The following is a 20,890-nucleotide window of genomic DNA, read 5'->3' on the forward strand; positions in this document are numbered from 1 at the left end:
ACGTACCTGCACACCTGCTATGAAACCCCAACCCCAGCAAAAAACTCCAAACTTAACTTTTGAATGTTGGTCAGGGAAAGCTGCCTCTGAAGCGGTGAACTAGGGAGAAGAGTGGAAACGCCCGGGCAGCGCAAACTACACTATAAGGCGGAGCAAAGACCTAAAGAGCCAATCAGAAAGACAAGTGAGGGAGGTGTCCAAAAAAACTGAGGGAGCCAATAGCTTGTTCAAGGCGCTTCTGGATGCAGGCAGCTTTGTCCCCTCTAAAGTCCAAAGGCCGCTGTTCAATTACAGACCACGCGCGGCTCCTAAACCAACTGCTCCGCTCCGCCCCGCTCGCCTCCTTTATAGGGACAGCGTCCTACGAGTCTTGACGTCAGTGTTGCCAGTGGGGAGTGTTTCCCACCAAATTGGGCTACATTTGAGGACCGGAGATAGAAAATTTGTGGCGCTGGCGGATCAGGCTTTGTTGTGCTACTTTCCTGGAGCATGGGGGGGGGGGGGGTTTATCGTATTAAACCTGGTGTTTCGGTCGTCTCTCTCTGAGTTCTATTAGTGCTGGGGACTCTTCTCCTTTAAAATTCATTATATATTATTATCTATTTGTGATTGGTACTTGGTGAACTGCAGGGTTCCTGCTATGAGAACCTATTGAGTTTAATGATGACGTTTTGGGGGCAGAGTCAGCGGCCAAAATATAGCGAATAATCGAAACCGCAGATATGGAAACCATGAATACGGAGGGAGAAGTGTATGCACAATCCGTGCAGAGCGAAGCCACTTTCTCACACCTTCACTCACTCACTCTGAATCTCCTCCTACATCTTCTCTTTCCAGCCTCCCTTTGATCCCTCACTCTGTCCCACTCCCTTAGATTCCCCCATTTTCTCTTCACGCCCCTTTGATCCTCTCATTCATTCCCTTTCTGGTCCCAAAACATACCCTCACACCCGCTCATGCTTACACCCCTTCTAATCATTTTGAAACCCATTCCCTCACATATATATACTCCACACCTCTGGTGATCTCGTCACAACATCCAGCTACTACTATTATTTCTAGAGCGCTACCAGACATACGCAGTGCTGTACAGAGGCACGAAGGAGAAAGTCCCTGCTCAAATGAGCTCACAATCTAATCAATTATGACAGACAAACAGGATGCAAGGGTAGGGTTTACAGTTAGCAGGGATGGTTAAACTGGTGGTTAGAGTGGCGAGCAGAGGGCAGTGGGGAATAGCATTATGAGTTGAAGGCTCTCTCAAAAAGATGACCCCTTCCAACTCCTTATTCACTTTTATCCTTTATTTTCTCATTCAAACACACAAATTAAATTTTAAAAAAACATAAGAATTGCCGCTGCTGGGTCAGACCAGTGGTCCATCATGCCCAGCAGTCCGCTCATGCGGCGGTCCTCTGGTCAAAGACCAGCACCATAACCGAGACTAGCCCTATCAGCGCATGTTCTGGTTCAGCAGGAACTTGTCTAACTTTTTCTTGAATCCCTGGAGGGTGTTTTCCCCTATGACAGACTCTGGAAGAGCGTTCCAGTTTTCTACCACTCTCTGGGTGAAGAAGAACTTCCTTATGTTCATACGGAATCTATCCCCTTTCAATTTTAGAGAGTGCCCTCTTATTCTCCCTACCTTGGAGAGAGTGAACAACCTGTCCATATCTACTAAGTCTATTCCCTTCAGTACCTTGAATGTTTCAATCATGTTCCCTCTCAATCTCCTCTGTTCGAGGGAGAAAAGGCCCAGTTTCTCTAATCTTTCACTGTACGGCAGCTCCTCCAGCCCCTTAACCATCTTAGTCGCTCTTCTCTGGACCCTTTCGAGTAGTACCGTGTCCTTCTTCATATACGGTGACCAGTGCTGGACGCAGTACTTCAAGTGAGGGTGCACCATGGCCCGGTACAGCAGCATAATAACCTTTTCCGATCTCTTCGTGATCCCCTTCTTTATCATTCCTAGCATCCTTGTCAAACACCTTCTATAAATCCAGATGTACAATGTCGACCGGGACGCCCTTGTCTATCTGTCTGTTTACTTCCTTAAAGAAGTACAGCAAGTTCATCATACACGATTTGCCTTTGCTAAAACTGTGCTGACTGGTCCTCATCAGCCTGTGTCCGTCAAGATGATCAATGATGTGGTCCTTTATCAGCGACTCTACCAGAAAAGCATTGCATAGGGCAAAAAAATTAACATTTAGATCATGTGCTGATTGAGTGGGTTTGGCAAAGAAGGCGTGAACGCATGCCATTGACTGGTTTGATGGTAATAAAGCAAGCTAAAAAATACCATCAAGAACTGAACATTGACAGTGAGTGTGAATATTCAGAAGGTTGGCTGCAGAAATTTAAGAAGCACCATGGTGTTAAATATCTCAAAATATATGGTGAAAAATCTTCTGCTGATTAAGAGGCAGCTTAAAGTTGCAATGATGAATTTGCTAAGAGGATATTTGAAGGAAACCTTGATCCTGGTCAAATTTACAATGTTGATGAAACAGCTCTCTACTGGCGCTATGTTCCTACAAAAACACTGACAACAGCTGATGAATGAGCACCACCTGGTTTTAAGGATACAAAAGACATGGTAACTGTTCTTGTATGTACCAATGCAGCGGGCACACACAAATTAAAGTTGGCAGTGATTGGAAAAAGCCAACATTCACGATGTTTCAGGGATGTACGTCATCTACCTGTGGACTATTATGCTAACAAGAAAGCATGGATAAACAGAGAAATATTTAATGATTGGTTCCATAACTATTTTGTGCCAGCAGTAAGAGCTCATTGTAGAGAAGCCGGACTGGAAGAGAACTGTAAAACTTTACTAGTTCTAGACAACTGCTCTCCACATCTACCTCAAGAACTTTTTGTAAAAAATAATGTTAATGCCATTTACCTCCCACACAATGTCGTATCTTTACTTCAACCTTGTGGCCAAGGAATTTTATGTCCCATGAAGACCAAGTACAAAGACAGTTTTCTAAATTATATACTTGATGCAATTAACAGAGGCATAAGAAAACAGGACTTTCTCAAGGAGGTCAGTCTTAAGGATGGTATTTATGCACTTGTCAATGCCTGGGAAGATGTAACTAAATCAGCATTAAAAAATGCTTGGCATAAAATATGTCCATCAATAATCCTTACACCCAAGGATAACGTCCGCAGCCTAGGAGTAACTCTCGACTCAAACTTATCAATGACAGATCATGTATCCAACTAGTATCATCCTCCTTCTACTACCTCCACCAGCTAAAATCCATATGTGCATACTTCACAGAACCCGAATTTGCCCAACTACTGTATGCTTTTGTACTATCCTGCATAGACTATTGCAACACACTACTAGTGGGTCTGCCTACCAAAACTCTCTCCTGCCTCCAAAGGGTGCAAAATGCAGCAATCCGTCTCCTGAAAAACTAGGCATCCGCAATCACGTTAGCTTCCGTGCACTGGCTGTCCATTCAAAAGCAATGCGTCTTCAACGCCCTGGTCCTCGCTTTCAAAACCTTCCATGAAACGATTCCGCACTACATGAAAACTAAACTACAAAACTACTTCCCAAAGCGACCACTGAGGTCCCAAGGAGAAAAATGACTAACCATTCCTCCCATCCGCTCCCTCAAAACTGAAACAGCCCGCAAACGCTCCTACTCACATTTCATACCCTGACTATGGCACACCATCCCCCCCATCTATTAGAACACTAGATGGACTTTGGAGTTTCAGGAAGGCCGTGAAAACCTTCCTCTTTACAAATCCAGTGCCTTAAGGACATGCACCCATGCCACCTAATCTCACCAGATGCTACTTAGTGTATATGTTTTATTGTCATGTCTATATTGTAAATTTTGTCATCTCTGTCCTGTCTCGATTATGTTGTGGATGCACTTTGTAACCCGTTCTGCACTAAATAATTGAATAAATAAATAAAACGTTAATGTTAGAGGCAGCTGATATTAATGAAGTGATGAATACTGGCAAAGATGCACCAGTTGTGCATTCCTTCAGTGATGGCGAGATTGCTGAAATGGTGTCAAATAAAGAAAAGCGGTGAATCAAAGACAAAGAAAGGCACTGCAGACAGATGAACAAGATACAGGAAAGTTTATTTTAAATACACAGATTGTTGCGTACAAAAAGAGCACTTTATACAAAATATGGGACCCAACATGGTCCGTGTTTCGAAAAACACGTCTTCTTCAGGAGTCCCATAAAATGATGGTAACAAAGGACACGCAACAAATATGCGTGATCTGTATACTGTAGCGATGTCCTTGTCAAATAAAGAAAAGCTTGAGGATAGTAGTGATGATGAAGACCTTGTGAACACCGAAGAAAAAAATCCCTTTAGATGATATGGTGAAAACGTGTGACCAGTTAATTGCTGGCACGGAACAACATATATTAATCAGAATGCACACTCTTTCGGCCCCTTTTACAAAGCCTAGCAGCTTTGTAAAAGGGGAACTTTCAGGGAAATTATATAACCAGCACATAAACTTAAGTGTTGGTAAGCACCCTGCTCATGCCTAAGTTAATTGAAAAACACCATCAGAAATAGCAAAACATTGTAGTGTTGAAGCGCCCAATGCCTAAATAAATGGCGGCTAGAATCATGGCTAGGTAGCCACTTTAGAACATAAGAATAGCCTTACTGGGTCAGACCAATGGTCCATCAAGCCCAGTAGCCCAGTCTCACGGTGGCCAAAACAGGTCACTAGTACCTGGCCAAAACCCAAAGAGTAGCAACATTCCATGCTACTGATCCAGGGCAAGCAGTGGCTCCCCCACGTTTTTCTCAATAACAGACTATGGACTTTTCCTCCAGGAAATTGTCCAAACCTTTCTTAAAACCAGCTACGCTATCTGCTCTTACACAACCTCTAGCAATGCATTCCTAATTGGAAGTGGACCATATAATGTAACAAACTTAACATGTATTTATCTAGATAAAGAATGTACCTTCATAAAAACTGAGCGACAGTCCGACAGGAGCTTTGCCTGCTTTTTACGAACTATAAGGATTTTACACAACACTGTTGTATTCCACATTGGTTCTATATTATTGAAACACAGAACAACTTGGACCCCTGAGGAAGGAGCATTTCTCCGAAACACGGACCATGTTGGGTACAGTCCCCATGTATATGAGAGCCGTCCTTTGGAAGATAACATTTTATTGACTTTTAATAAAGGTTCCTGTACCTTGTACATTTCGCTCTGCAGTTTCTTTTTATTTTTGGTATTCCGTCTTCACTGCAGATTTGTTGGATATTTCTTTGTTTTGAAATGTTTTCATTTCATCACATTTCTTAAAGACTGCCTTAAGGAATTGTCATATTTGAGCAAAAATATATTTGTTATTATTGCATGTTACTGTTATTTTGATATATATGTTATAACGAAATAAAGAGTTGAAAAAAAGCAAATATCCCTTTTTTGGCAGTACTGAGTGGCAGTGAGTCTTCCTGTAGAAAACCATGACTTAAATCAAGTTTTCCTGACTAGTGATTTAAAGAAGAGGACAGATGGGAGAATATGATAGAGACATTCAGATAATACCCAAGAAGAATGTTCTAGACCAGTTTCTCAAGCTGGTTCCAGAGTACCCCACTAGCCAATCTGATTTCTAGGATATCCACAATGAAAATGCATGAGCTGGATCTGCATATATTGTTTTATGCACATTCATTGTGAATATCTTGAAGACCAGATTTATTAGGGAGCAGTCTAGGATCAGCTTGAGAAATATTTCCCTAGAACAAGAGGCCATGGATTGAAGCTCAGCATCAAAAATAGTTTTCTTCATAAAAATAGGTAGCAGAAGCATAGAATAGCTTTCCAATGAAAACAGTAGAGAAAATAAAAACACAGTAACAGAATTCAAAATAACCCAAGATACGCACACAGGATCCCTAGTAGCAAATAAGTAAGATGAAAGCCAAAATTCAACTAGGGTTTATGGCATCATGCCACAAAGGAAACTGAACAGACCAGCTGAGCCTTGTGGTCCTTTTCTTCTGTTATATTATGTTTCTGTGGGAGGGAGAAAAAAAAAAGAGGAATGTAGAAGGGCAGGAAGCGGCGCATATGGTTTTATTCTTCTCTTTAATGATCATGGGCCCTTTTTTATTTTTCCTCCAAAACAAAATTCCAAAACATAAATTACTACAGTTCCATATATTTATAATACATCTCATTCTTTCGGATTGATTATATGGTATTTTTACTTACTATATTTTAATTTTATGAATTTTAGGCTTTTTGTGAAAGATGGTATAGAAATTGTGGGAATAAACATACCATATATTTTATACTCAAATATAAGCCAAAATTTTGGGGCCAAAAAAAGGCCCAAAATGGGGGGGGGCTTGGCTTATATTCAGGCCATCGTCTACCCGCCCCCCACCCTACTGAACCTATTGCAGGCCTCCAAAGGGCCTGCCGCAAGACCCATCCCAGCCGAATCCAAAAACCCTCTTCCCCCTCCCCCACGTACCTCCTGACACCTCAGTGGCCTTGCAGTGGACAGGACAGAAGAAATCCCTTCTGCCTCTTGTGCCTGCCAAAATTGGACATCCACACCTACCTCCCACTTCCACGTGTACCTTTCGGGTCCCATGTGGCCAACCGGTTCACGGGCAGTTGTGATATTCCTGCCCTCCTGCTCCATTCGAGGCCGCTGGCTGATTCCACCTCCCCTGCGTTCCTTTCGGGTCCCTGGTAGCCAGACGGTGCATGTAGCAGAAGTGATTTTCCTGCTCTCCCGCTCCGTTCAAGGCTGCTGGCTGATTAGCTGCTGCAAGAAGATCGTTTCTGCTCCGTGCACTGGCTGGCCACATGGGACCCAAAAGGTATGTGGGGGAGGAGGAAGGGAGGAGTGGATGTCCAATTTCGGCAGGCACAGGAGGCAGAAGGGATTCCTTCTGACCCGCCCACTGTGAGGCAACCGAGGAGTCGGGGCCATGTGCGGGGCAGGGGTTGGACTCAGCTGGGATGGGAGACGGGGATCCTTCATATCCTGGACCACTGGGTCCTGCGGTAGGCCCAGTGGAGTCCTGCAAGGCATCAGGAGGGAGAGAGATGGTATGGGGAGTGAGGGGGTACAAGGTGCAGAGCCTGGCAGGGAGGGGGGCTGGGTGTAGAGCCTGGCAGAGGAGGGGGAAAATGGGGATCTTGACTTATATTCAGATCGACTTATATTCGCATATATATGGTAAATAAATTCCACCTTTAGGTTTCTCCTGCTAGAGGTTACCATAGCCTTGCTTATACCACATTAATACTCTGAATCTATCATAATTATGCCACATATAAATACTTTTTAAAGGAAGCAATCACCCCCTTCATATTTATCTAGATAGATTAACATAAGAACATAAGCAGTGCCTCTGCCGGGTCAGACCAGAGGTCCATCCCGCCCAGCAGTCCGCCCCCATGGCGGCCCAACAGGTCATGACCTGCCTTAATCACCAGAAGGGGCCCCCTTGCCCCCTAGGTTTCTCATCGAAGTCCTATCTTCCCATCAATGTCCTAACCCTCCGGCCTTGCACCTGCACGACCTGGTGAGCTGTCTATACTTATGCAACACCCCAGCACCTCCCTCAGTACCCCACGATCCCCTTTTCCCTCAGGAATCTGTCCAATCCCTGTTTGAATCCCTGTACTGTACTCTACCGGATCACTTCCTCCGGGACCGCATTCCATTTGTCCACGACCCTTTGGGTGAAGAAAAACTTCCTTGCATTTGATTTGAACCTATCTCCCTTCAGTTTCTCTGAGTGCCCCCTCGTACCTGTCGTCCCTTTTAGTCTGAAGAACCTGTCCCTGTCCACCCTCTCTATGCCCCTAAGTATTTTGAAGGTCTCTATCATATCCCCCCTGAGTCTCCTCTTTTCCAGAGAGAAGAGCCCCAGTTTATCCAGCCTCTCAGCATATGGGAAGTTTTCCAGCCCTCTTACCAGTTTCGTTGCCCTCCTTTGGACTCTCTCAAGAACTGCCATGTCCTTCTTGAGGTGCGGCGACCAATATTGAACGCAGTATTCCAGATGTGGGCGCACCATCGCTCGATACAGCGGCATGATGACTTCCCGCGTCCTGGTTGATATGCCCCTCTTGATGATGCCCAGCATCCTGTTGGCTTTCTTCGAGGCTGCTGAACACTGTGCGGATGGTTTCATGGATGGATCCACTAGCACACCCAAGTCTCTCTCAAGTCCGGTGTCTTCCAGCAATCTCCCCCCCATTTTATACTCGAACAACGGGTTCTTTTTCCCTATGTGCATGACCTTGCATTTATCTACGTTAAAGCGCATTTGCCATTTGTTTGCCCAGTCCTCCAGCTTATCGAGGTCCCTTTGCAGTTCCTCACACTCCTCCCTGGTCCTAACTCTGGCGCAGAGCTTGGTATCGTCTGCAAATTTTATAACCTCACACTTTGCCTCCGTTTCCAGGTCATTGATAAATATGTTGAAGAGTAGCGGCCCCAGCACCGATCCCTGCGGCACACCGCTCGTGACTCCCCGCCAGTCAGAATATTGGCCCTTTACTCCGACCCTCTGTAGTCTACCTGACAGCCAGTGCTTGATCCATCTGTGTACATCCCCGCCCACCCCGTGGTTCCACAGCTTCCTAAGCAGCCTTTCATGTGGCACCTTGTCAAAGGCCTTTTGAAAATCGAGGTAAATGATGTCTATGGGTTCCCCTTTGTCCACCTGACTGCTTATTCCCTCAAAGAAGTACAGAAGGTTTGTCAGGCACGACCTTCCCTTACAGAATCCGTGCTGGCTTGTCTGCAGTAGGCCATTTTTCTCGATGTGCTCGCAAATGCTGTCCTTGATCATTGCTTCCACCATCTTCCCTATAACTGAAGTCAGGCTCACCGGCCTGTAGTTCCCAGGGTCACCTCTCGATCCCTTCTTAAAGATAGGTGTGACATTCGCCAGTTTCCAGTCCTCTGGTACCTCTCCAGTTTTCAAGGATAGGTTGCAAACATGCTGGATTGCGCCCGCTATTTCCTGACTTAGTTCCTTTAGAACCCTTGGGTGGATCCCGTCCGGTCCCGGTGATTTGCCGCTTTTCAGTCTGTCAATCTGCTTGAGGACATCCTCCCGACTTACCTCTATATGCCCCAATCTTTTGGCCTGCTCCCCACTCATGAGCTCCTCTGAGTCCGGTATATTGGACGTGTCCTCGCTCGTGAAGACCGACGAGAAGAACGTGTTCAACCTCTCAGCTACCTCTTTATTCTCCTTAATCACTCCCTTCCTATCCCCATCGTCCAATGGCCCCACCTCCTCTCTCACTGGTTGCTTCCCCTTTACGTAACTGAAGAATGCCTTGAAGTTTTTCGCCTCCCTGGCCAGCCCCTCCTCGTATTTTCCTTTTGCTTTTCTAATCTCTCGGTGGCATTCCTTTTGGCATTTCCTGTGCTCCTGGTGATTTTCCTCCGTTGGATCCCTTTTCCATTTCCGGAAGGACACTTTCTTGTCACTGATTACCCTCTTTACTTCAGGTGTCATCCAAACCGGGTCTTTTGACCGCTTGTTCTTGTGGCCTTTCCTGAAACTGGGGATGTACAATTTTTGCGCTTCCTGCAGTGTGTCCCTGAGAAGGGTCCAGGCGCTCCCTACAGTCTCTATCCTATAGCCGTTCCTGAGCTTCCTCCCCACCATTTTCCTCATAGCAACATAGTTCCCTTTCCTGAAGTTGAGCGCAGTCGTTGCGGTCCTCCCCACTATGGGTGACCCCCTTTCTAATGTGAATCTGATCACGTTGTGATCACTGTTGCCTAGTGTTCCTCCCACTTCTACCCCTCTTGCAGGCCCCCCTAATCCGTTAAGGATGAGGTCAAGAGTAGCATCCCCTCGCGTCGGTTCCTTGACTAGTTGCTCCATGAAGCAGTCCCTCACAGCTTCTACGAATCCTGCTTCCCTCGTGGAGTTGGAGTGTCCCGTTACTCCAGTCTATCCCCGGGTAGTTGAAGTCCCCCATCACTGTTACACTTCCAGTCCTGCTCACTTACACTTCGTATTCCTGTCTCAGTTCTGCTTCCAAGTCTTGTCCTATTGTTTCTGACGCACCAGGCGGGCGATAATACAGCCCCAGCTTTATGTCTGCACTCTTCTTTCCCGGCAATTTGACCCATAGCGATTCTAGCTCCTCTGCCTTTGTTGCCGTATCGATCCCAATCGAGTAGATATAGTCCTTTATATACAGCGCTATGCCTCCCCCCTTCTTGTGGGTCCTGTCCCTCCTGTAGAGCTTGTACCCTGGCAGCGCCACATCCCATTGATTTTCCTCTGTCCACCAGGTTTCTCTAATTCCTATTATATCCAGGTCCTCCCCCTTGGCCATGACTTCCAGTTCACCCATCTTAGCCATGAGGCTTCTTGCATTTGCGTATAAGCACTGTAGGTCCCGGTGTTTGTCCTCCACCTCTGCCTTTACCTGGGCCGCCTTCCCTTGGGTCTCGGGCCGTTTTCCCGCTCCCGGTGCCTCTGCTGTGCCCTCCGCCTTTACCCTCGCAACTCTCTTCCTCCCCATGTCCCCTCCACCCCACCTCCCCGCTTTTCCCCGGGGAGTACCAGCCCCCCCCCCGTGCTATCGTCCCCTGGGCCTTGGTTTGTTCCCCCTTGCCTTGTGTCTCCCCTTTGCCCTGTGGCTCCACCTTATTGCCTTCTGTTTGCACCCTGGTGCCATCTTGTCCTCCTGAATCCCCTGTTTTCCCCTTCCCCTTAGACTTCTCCCAGCAAGTTGCTGTTACCTGGTGTTTCCCTCGCTGTCTGATCGCGAGTTCCATCGGACCCCCGTCCTCCTCCCTGCAGTCAGCCCATTCAGCATCTTTTCTTGATACTGCTGTCCGAAGCGTCATCAGGTCAGCTGTCGGCTTGATTGACAGAGGATCTATAAGTACCAGATTCTCTAAAATCCAACACCTTAGTGGGAGCGATTTTTGTTTTACTGGCGATTCTTAGTACAATAGCACTCAAATTATATGCATGCTATGTGTGCATAAAATCACCAGTAAAGGGAGGGGGGAGGAGTTATGCTCAGAAGAAAAATCACTAGCACAGCTCCTCCTCCTGCCTGCCTGCCGGTCAAAAAAAAGCAGTCCCTGCTTTCCCTGCCTGAACCAGCAAGCAGGGAGAGCAGGGGCTGCTTTTTTTTAATGGGTGCAGCTGTTGTGTGTGTACAGCATACACACAAGCTGTACCTATAACGCCCCTCCCCAAGCAAGCTTCCCTCCCTATGACAGCCCCCCACCACACAAGCCTGGTGATCTAGTAGGCTGCCCCCCCATTAAAAACCCCCCAAATACCTTTTTTAATAAGACCGGCAGAAGTGGTGCTCAGTCCCTCCAGCAAGCAGGCCCGTCTCTTCAAAATGGCGGGCCTTTCCCTTCCTAGTACATCCTAAGTTGCACCAGGAAGGGGCCTAAGGCCCTGATTGGCCCAGGCGCCTAAGGCCCCTCCCATAGGAAGGGTCTTAAGTGCCAGGGCCAATCAGGGCCTTAGGCCCATTCCCGGTGCATCCCAGGATGCACCAAGAAGGGGAAGGCCTGCCATTTTTAATAGGCTGGCCTGCCGGCAGAAGTGAGTACTCCTCCTGCTGGTCTTCTAAAAAATGTGTAAGAGGGAGTCAGAGGGGGGACAGTCCACTAGACCACTAGGCTTGTATGGTGGGGGGGGGGCTGTGACAGGCTCTCAGGGGGGGGGACGACACTTGCTGCTGGTAGATACCCGGGGGGATCAGAGGAGGATGGCAAACTAGACCACCAGGATTGTGTAGTGGGGGCTGTTGAGGGGAGGGGTTGCTGTGGGCGGGGAGCTTTTTTTATATAGGCACAGCTCATGTGTGTGTGCTGTGCACACACAACAGCTGCATCCATTAACAAAAAGAGCCTGCGGCAGGAGGAAGTGGGCAACCGTCCTGACAATCTTCCGCATGGTGTGGGGAATCGGCAGGGAGTGGTAATAGCGGGAAGGGGGGCACTAGCAGGCTATTTTTGGACTACATTTATAAGGAATCAGGGCTGGTGGCAGATCTGAGAGCTGCTTTCGCGCTCAGGCACTCACAGAAAAGTAAGGCTGCGGTATATATCGGCCCCCTCATAAATGGAGGAGTGTGTCTTTTTAAGAATCACTCGAAAAGGTCATTTAAATATTAGTGACCTCGCCAGAGTACAGTTTTAATATTAATGACTTCATTGTACTACATTTGCATAGTACAATCAGAGGCTGTTAGAAAGCACGGCGAGTCGTTTTACTAATCGGCCAGTAAAATCCATGCATTTAATGATGGCTTACCACCATTGTTAAATGCACGGTGACTTTAGAGAATCGGCTTTTCAGTCTTTCCTCTCACTACCCATAAAGGTTTATGAATGCATCTCAAAAAAGTCTCTGTTCTCAGTTTTTCAGAAGTCCACCCTTCTATATTAAGAGGTATAGTAAACACAGAAATATATTGGCACACAGGGTGTTTTCAAATGCAACATCTGCGTGTATCTTAAGGCAGATGTAATGTACACTTTATATTTACAGCTTTATGATCTGTCTCCGGTGGAGATGTCAAGAATGTGATCTGGTGAAAAAGGGATTATTAATAATAATAATAATAACAACTTTATTCTTCTATACCGCCATAGTTGTGAGACTTCTAGGCGGTTCACACTGAAGAGAGCTGGACAGTCAGCGAGTTACAATATGTAGAAGTCCGGGATACAGTATATAGAAACTTACAAAAAAGCATATAGAATCTTACAAAAGGTCCGGGATACAGCATATAGAATCTTACAAAGAGCAAATAGAGTCTTACAAAAAGGTCGAGAGATACAGCAAACAGAATCTTAAAAAGGCAGCAAAATATAATGTTAGACATTTCAGACTTAAAAGCAGGAGTGGACATATGTAGTGTTAGGTGTAGATACGTTTTTAGGTAATAGATGAACAGGGAGGTTCTAAGGAAGCAGAAAATGGGAAAACAGGAGCACTTCTGCCCATATAAGACAGAGATCCTTTACTAAACAGTTCACATTTCTGGATGGGATCTTGGTAGTCATGGAAACTATGGGCTCCTTTTATCAAGCCGCGCTAACCCCCGTGACAAGCAAAAAAACTAATGTCTGGTCAATGGAGGCGTTAGCGACTAGCGTGGCAGGCGGTTTAACGCGCAGTATTCAGGGTGTTAAACCCCTACCGCGCCTTGATAAAAGGACCCCTATATTTTAACATATAATAGCCCATTCTGTCTCAACCTTGTTAGATCATGCATCTTTAATATTTTTAAGATCCCATGACTGATCCTAGGGGACTCTAGAGCTTCATGTACATTTAAAAAATAGGGTCGTAACTCATGCGCATGTCTGCAAATTAGTGTTAATTAGTGTTAAACAGGGCCAATTATTGACAGTTATTGCCAATTAAGCACCAATCAAGGGACAATTATATAATTAAGTTGTATTCACAAGTGGTACCATTCTATAACTACTGTGCACGTCATTTACAGAATTAGAGAATGGAGGGCAATTTTGTAACAGGCCACCTATAGGCGAAGGCCAAGTGGACACCTATCTTGAGGCTATCTCTGCACCTGTGTGTCTTTATAAGATACCAGTAATCACACTTAGATTGAACAGGCATTTACATCTGACTGGAAACAGGTGATAGTGTTCATGTGTAAAAGTACCTGCATTCAAGTATATTGGTGTGTTACAGACCTCCTTTGCAGGCAGAAGAAATAGATAAGGATTTAATTGAACATAAGACTTGCCAGCCCAGTATCCTGTTTCCAACAGTGGCCAACCCAGGTCCCAAGTACCTAGCTAGATCTCGAGTACTAAAACAGATTTTATGCTGCTTATCCTAGGAATAAGCAGTGGATTTTCCCCAAACCATCTCAATAATGGTTTATGGACTTCTCTTTTAGGAAATTATCCAAATCTTTTTTTAAACCCTGTTAAGCTGATTTAACCATATTCTCCGGCAATGAATTCCAGAGTTTAATTACATGTTGAGTAAAAAATATTTTCTCCAGTTTGTTTTAAATCTATTACTCAGTAGTTTCATCACATGGCCTTTAGTCCTAGTATTTTCAGAAAGAATAAACAAGCAATTCACATTTCCCCGCTCCACTCTACTCAGTAATTTAGAGACTTCTGCCATCTCATCCCTGAGTCATCTCTTCTCCAAGCTGAAGAGCCCTAGCTGCTTTAGGCTTTCCTCAAAGGGAAGTCATCCCATCCCTTTTATCATTTTCATCATCCTTATCTATACCTTTTCTAATTCCGCTATATCTTTTTTGAGATACGGCAACCAGTTTTGCACACAGTATTCGAGGGGCGGCCGAAGGACATTATAACATTTTCATCTTGTTTTCCATTCCTTTCCTGATAATTCCTAACATTCTATTTGCTTTCTTAGCAGCTGCCACATACTGAGCCGAGGGGTTCAACGTATCCTCAACAATGACACCTAGATCCTTTTCCTAGGCAGCGACTCCCTAACATAGAGCCTAGCGTCACATAGCTATAGTTCGGGTTCCTCTTTCCCACATGCATCACTTTGCACTTGCTCACATTAAACATCTTCTGCCATTTTGATGCTGTCTCCCAATCTCACAAGGTCCTCTTGTAATTTTTCACAAGCCTCTTGCGATTTAACAACTTTGAACAACTTTGCATCATCAGCAAATTTAATTATCTCATTACACATTTACAATACTGGTATGAAAGGAAGAATGCTACTGATATTATTACTTCATTTTGCATATGTTGACTGTCACATTCCTTCTGCAATTTCACCTAAAAGTAAGGGTGATCCTGGATTCTCTATAGGTTGAAACGTTCCAGTAAATGGTAATGAAACCCATGTGGGAGGGATGCTCACAAATGGGGAGACTGTTTTCGATGTTGTAGTGGGTGATCATCAGGCATCTAGTGATCACTGGATGTCGTAGTTCAATATTAGAACATGCATAGAAAAGATTAATTGAAAAATGAAGGTCTTAGACCAGGAAAACTACCTTTGATATGAAGAAGAAATGCCTCAAGGAGTCCTTAGCAGGATGAAAACATCTGAAGAAAGAAGGAAAGCAGTGGAAAATTGAAAGAAGATATTTTAAGGGCTAGAAACCTTTTTATTAGAAAGATAAGTAAAAGTGAAATGAGGTTACTGTGGTTCTCCAAGAAATAACTGAAAAGGTGAAGAAAAAGATCACAAAAAGAGGAAGACAGGCAACAGCATCTGGAAAATCTAAAAGAAAGTCAGAAAGTAGTCAATAAAGCAAAGATTCAAATGGAAGAAAAAAAAATAGCTGATATAGTAAAACAGTAGGAAGAAACTCTTTTTAGATATGTTAATGATAGGAGGAAGTGCAAACGTGGTGTCGTGAGGCTCCAGGGTGAAGGGAAGGAATAGATAGATGCTGATAAGAATAAAATGGAATTGCTTAAAAATAATTTCCATTCCACATTCACAGATGAATTATCAGGAGTAGGACTGCAGAAGGCAAACACAAATAGGGATGAAAGTGAGGTAGATTTTCAACAAATTTCAGAAGACTGTACTTGGGAGAATCTAGCTAAAGACAGACAAAGCAATGGGATAAATCTGATGGCACTGAAGAAATGTAGGGACATTCTGGTGGCTTTGCTTCATTAGAAGTGGTCATGTAGGAATGAAGATGGATGGATGTAGTTCTTCTCCAAAACAGCAGAAATGAGGAAGAGGCTGGGAGCCAATAAGTCTGACCTCAGTGGTGAGTAAATTAATGAAATTGTGGTTTCACTGGAGGTAGGTCTTATCGATATAACTGATTAGTTTATTTTGACTGGGTGGATCAGTTGGATCAAGAGAGAGTATTAGATTTGGTGTCTTAGATTTCAGCAAGTCCTTTGACATAATTCCACATATGTGACTCATAAACAAAGTAATTATACTTGGTTTGGCCCTAAAGTACCTGACTGTGCTAGAAACTAATTGAGAGGAATACCAACAAGGGAAGAGGTAAACAATGTTTACTGAGTATAAGGTCATTACGGGTCTGATTTTGGAAACGACACCTACAACCATATGCACCTGCAAAACTTCTGATTCACGCCTACAGAAGCACCTAGGCACGCCTATGGACACCTCTGACATAAGTCATGCCTAGACGCCTACATTGTAGGCATCCTTCGCCAAACAGATTTTTTATTTTTTTTTTTAAAACATGTGTCCCAATTGGTCCATTAAAAGGAGACGTCTACCACCGCCTACAATCGGGACACCATTTCCAAAATCAGGCCCTACTAGTGATGTATCACAGGGGTTGGTCCTTGGGCCAGTTCTTAAAGAAATGATGTTAGGAAAAGTGTGTCACTTTGTGGGCGACACCAAAATCTGCCACAGGGTAGACACCCTGGAAAGTATAGATAACATGACGATGCATATCTGTAAGTGTAAGATGTGCCAAAGAATTTTGAACAGACTGTAATAAAGAGAAATTATTAGTGGTAGATTGGTGAGGAGCAGTTTCTCATAGTCCAAAGTGTTCCAACAATATGTTCACAGAGAAAGAGGTACATATTTGAGATATTGTTGAGATCGGAGCTACACTTCTTAACAAGCAATGATGGGTATGGCCAAAATAATTTCAGTTTGTTTTTATATTTTTAGAATTTTCCCATCGTTAATGTGAACATTTTGGCCCCCTTTTATGAAGCTGCATTAGGGATTTTTATCATGAGTCACTGTGGTAAAAGCTATGATGCTCTTAGGAATTCTATGAGTGTCAGAGCTATAACTTTTTAACATGTGCAAATTGATTGTATATGTGTTAATTTGTAGGCATACATACAAACATACATACAATGGATTTACATGCACGAACATTTTTAAGAACCCAAAAAAACTGAAGTCAGGCTAACAAATGTACATCCCTATAATGTGGGTTTGTGCAGAGAAGGAAAGAATGTGGTGCAAAAGAACATCAAGTTTAAGACTTGAGAGGACAGGAAAGTTAGTGGTATTATTTATGGTGATTTGAAAATAGGAAAAGAGAAGGAGTTTAAGGTGATAAACTGAAGCATCAATGTCAGAAAAGTAGACTGAAAAGGAAGAGGGAGTAACTTCGTGGTTAGAGTAGGCTAAGAACTAGGGAAGTAAGGGTTCAAATTCTCCTTCTGCCACGAACATTCCTTGTGATCTTGGCTAAGTAAATTCCTCCAGCACAGCAATTCCCAGAAAACTACTACAAGCAACTGACTTTCCTGCAAAAATTCAAATTGGTGGACCGCCCTGTTCCCAATCAGGTCAGTGAACCCACTATTTACAAAGACAAACTGCAGACCTCACAGTTTACCCTGAAGAAAACCACAGTATGGTGGCTGAAACGTCAGTTTCTACCTGACATTACGCAGTGAGACCCGGAAACCTGCTACAAGCTAAAATACCTCCACTTTATACCAAGAGGAGATTGGATGTACACTCACACTATACTAAAAAAAAAAAAAAAAACCAATCACTACAAACACATATCTCACATTTATCATCCATGTCTTAGCCTCCCCAAGATCTCCAACATTCAAACACTGTCATAAAAATGCCTTCCATTCGATGGCCATGGGGTGCCACAGTATTCAGTTTAAAAATCCATCTCTGTTCATGTTGGCGAAGCCTTATGTCACCTCAATGAGCAGATGTATGAAGCTGTTCTAACACAACACAATGAAACTTCTCAAAATCATGATTAAAATTACATATCGTGAGACACCCAGAGGTTCCATCAGTTTATGAGCTTGAACACAGTGGCAATGTGCAATCAGCTGGTTTTTAACATTTGAGATGTCTGACCCACATAGTACATCCTACATGGCATGACAAAAGATAAAGTACATTACTGGACAAGCAATTTGTCTGACCTTTAGGAGAGTCACGACCCATAACATTAAAGGTCCACAAATGTATCAGATTCCCACATCAAATGGCAAACTGAGCAGGACCCGCATTTCATATGGCCACCCATTTCTACTTCCGCAAACCTTAGATTGTCTCAGAGTGACACAATTTGTCACTCAAGTTATGAGCTCACTTGTATGAAAAAAATAAAATCCATATTTTGAAAATACTGATGCACCCACAGCACATACAAATGCTTTTTAATATTATTTATAAGTGATCCAGTATAATGGTCATATTGGAGAGCACATGCAATCTTTTCCACAGGTTAATTTGGTTGATACTCCAGTAACTGTTCCCTAGGATTAAATGTAATGTAATGTAATGTAATTTATTTCTTATATACCGCTACATCCGTTAGGTTCTAAGCGGTTTGAAGAAAATATACATTAAGATTATAAATGAGAAGTAAGAAGGTACTTAAAAAATTCCCTTACTGTCCCGAAGGCTCACAATCTAACTAAAGTACCTGGAAATTAATAAAGAAGAGAAAATAAAGATGGTTGAAAAAAGAAAAATTCTATGTGAATTTATAGGATGGAAATTAAACTGACAGTGAAGAACTATATGAAAAATACATATGGAATTCAGTTAGAGAGGGTAGGTTACAATCTATTTATGGTATTTATCATTTCTGAAATGGCAGAAGAAAGGCCCTGTTTGTAGCACTGCCTTTGCCGGCTGGCTAGCGCTGCTGATTTGGGAGGGCCTGTGGGTAAGGGATACCGAATCCAAACAGGGAGGGGGCTGAAAGGAGGCCGGATCCACATTAGGGGGGTCCTTTGGTCAGAGAGTAAGAGGGGGCAAAGCTGCAGGGAGGGTGGACATGGCCCACAAGTGGGGAGAGGAGGGGACATGGATGCTAGACCCACAGGGGTAGGAAAGGAGGGAGGGACATGGATGCTGGACCCACAAGTGGGTGGGGGGAGAAGGGGTAAGAGAAAGTGATCCAGACCAAAATGGGGGGTGGGGATGGGAAGGGAGGGAAAGAGAGAGAGAGAGAGAGAGAGAGAGAGAGAGAGAGAGAAAGTAGGGAAAGGATTCAGGGTGCAAACAGTGCCGCTTTCTTCACAAAGGTCTGGGATAATCTCTATCCAAGAATTTATTCATTAAATCTACTGCTTTTTTCTTGCAATCATCATTAGAGGAACAAATGCAATACTATCTAAAAAAAACTGGGCTGTTGGAATATTATTGATCAAATGATGAGGATGCATTCTCAAATATTTCAAGAGTGTTACAATCCATGGATTTCACATAGACAGTTGTAGAAAATCCAATCTGATCCACTTGAATCAAATCATCCAAAAAAGATACTGTATTTGCCTATGATGTTATGTTTTACCATGCTTTTATTAACTGTTTTGCCATCTCTGTCAGACAATGTCTTGCCATCATCTCGTATAAATACACTTTAATATGTATGTAAACTTGCAACCCATTCTGAGCTCTCCTGGGAGGACCGGATATAAAACCAAATAAATTAACAAACAAACAGGATTTCATTCATCTCTTTTCTCATCCCATCCCTGTGCACCATGTCCTCTCTCCCTCCATCCCTATACCATCTACTCCCTCTCTTATGGTCTGACATCTGTCTTCCTCCTTTCCCCCTCCTATGGTCTGGGATCTTTATCCTCTCCTTCCCACAGTCTGGCATCAGGCAACAGTAGTGGGACCAATTATTAATCTAAAGATAAGACCAGTGGTTTCTAGAATTCAAATAAAGTGGCATCATTTAAAGAGAGAACTATTAGTAAGGAAACAGAGGTATTTAGATTATAAGCTCATTCGAGCAGGGACTACCTCCCTTGTGACTCTATACAGCGCAGCTTATATCTGGTAATGCTCTAGAAATAATTATTAGTAGTAGTAGTGCTGCAGCACCCCCTTAGGGTGAAGGCTTTCATTAGACACAGGTCAACAATCATTTTTGTGTACAACTGCTTTAAAAATTATTCCAGCACTACCTGTGAACTGCAGTTGGCACCCGGTGCATAATTAGTACTACAGTATTAGCTTTCTTTACAAGCAGGGTTGTTGGGGTTTGTTTGGGGTTTTTTTGCATATTTAGTGAAACTCTCGCTCTCTGTTTTATTTCATTTCATGTCCACATCCAAGCCTTTTATTACCCTACTACATACAGCCTCACAATTATACCCTCCAAAACCTAAAACTAAACCGAAATATAACCACACAGCTTTTCTTACCTTGTTTGTCTTTTATCAGCACGCTTCTGGGTCACTGCTGTGGTGTGCCGGGAACTGTAGTTTCTCTCTCGTCTCCGGCTCAATACTTGATTGGGATTCTGGGAGATGTAGTCTTACTGAGAACTAGCCCTCGGGCCTATAGTAGACATCCTGCGACAGAGAACTACAATTTCCAGAGGTCAAGCGAGAGGAACTGCAACTTCCTGGGAGGGATCACTGTGCGGAAGCAGCGTTGAAAAGAAAATAGCTTCTGCTGTTTTAGATTGGAACCTGCTTTCGAGTTCAATGTAAGAATATTAGACTTCCTATGCCTGGGGGCTTCTCCTACAATTCAGACGTTTAGGGATTTTTCTGGTATGTTTCTCCCAGTTAGAGTTCTGCTCTTATATAGTCTGCTTTCCACCCAGATAACAAGAAGTGTTCCCCTCCCCTCCGTTTCTACCTGGGTTTGTTTTTAAGTTGTTGTTTTTTTTTTTTTTTTGGGGGGGGGGGGTTCTTTCTCTTTGTGTTACAACGGTGACCCAAACTAACGTTCCCTTTTTTTTTCCTGTCGCCTATAAAGAACAGAGATCAATATTTTGCAAATTTGTATTTTCCTTCTTTTTCTTAGTGGGGATTTTGTTTTCGTAGCACTTTTCTATCGGATCCTTTTGCAAAAGTGCCCTGCCGAGCTGCCCATTTATTCCTATGGGCGTTTTGGCAGCACAGCTTTGTAAAAGCATG

General features: G+C 43.8%; 1 protein-coding gene across 1 annotated transcript in view; it reads right to left on the reverse strand.

Annotated features, from left to right (window-relative positions):
- The window catches only part of SMUG1 (single-strand-selective monofunctional uracil-DNA glycosylase 1), a 58,121-nt gene extending 37,606 nt beyond the window's left edge, over positions 1-20,515 (reverse strand). Inside the window, exon 1 of the mRNA XM_033935359.1 lies at positions 20,168-20,515. The gene's annotated coding sequence lies outside the window, so the exon portion shown is untranslated. The remainder of the gene's footprint in view (positions 1-20,167) is intronic.
- Positions 20,516-20,890: the final 375 nt, after the last annotated feature.

Source organism: Geotrypetes seraphini, chromosome 3 (assembly GCF_902459505.1).
Source record: "Geotrypetes seraphini chromosome 3, aGeoSer1.1, whole genome shotgun sequence".
Classification (NCBI taxonomy): Eukaryota; Metazoa; Chordata; class Amphibia; order Gymnophiona; family Dermophiidae; genus Geotrypetes; species Geotrypetes seraphini.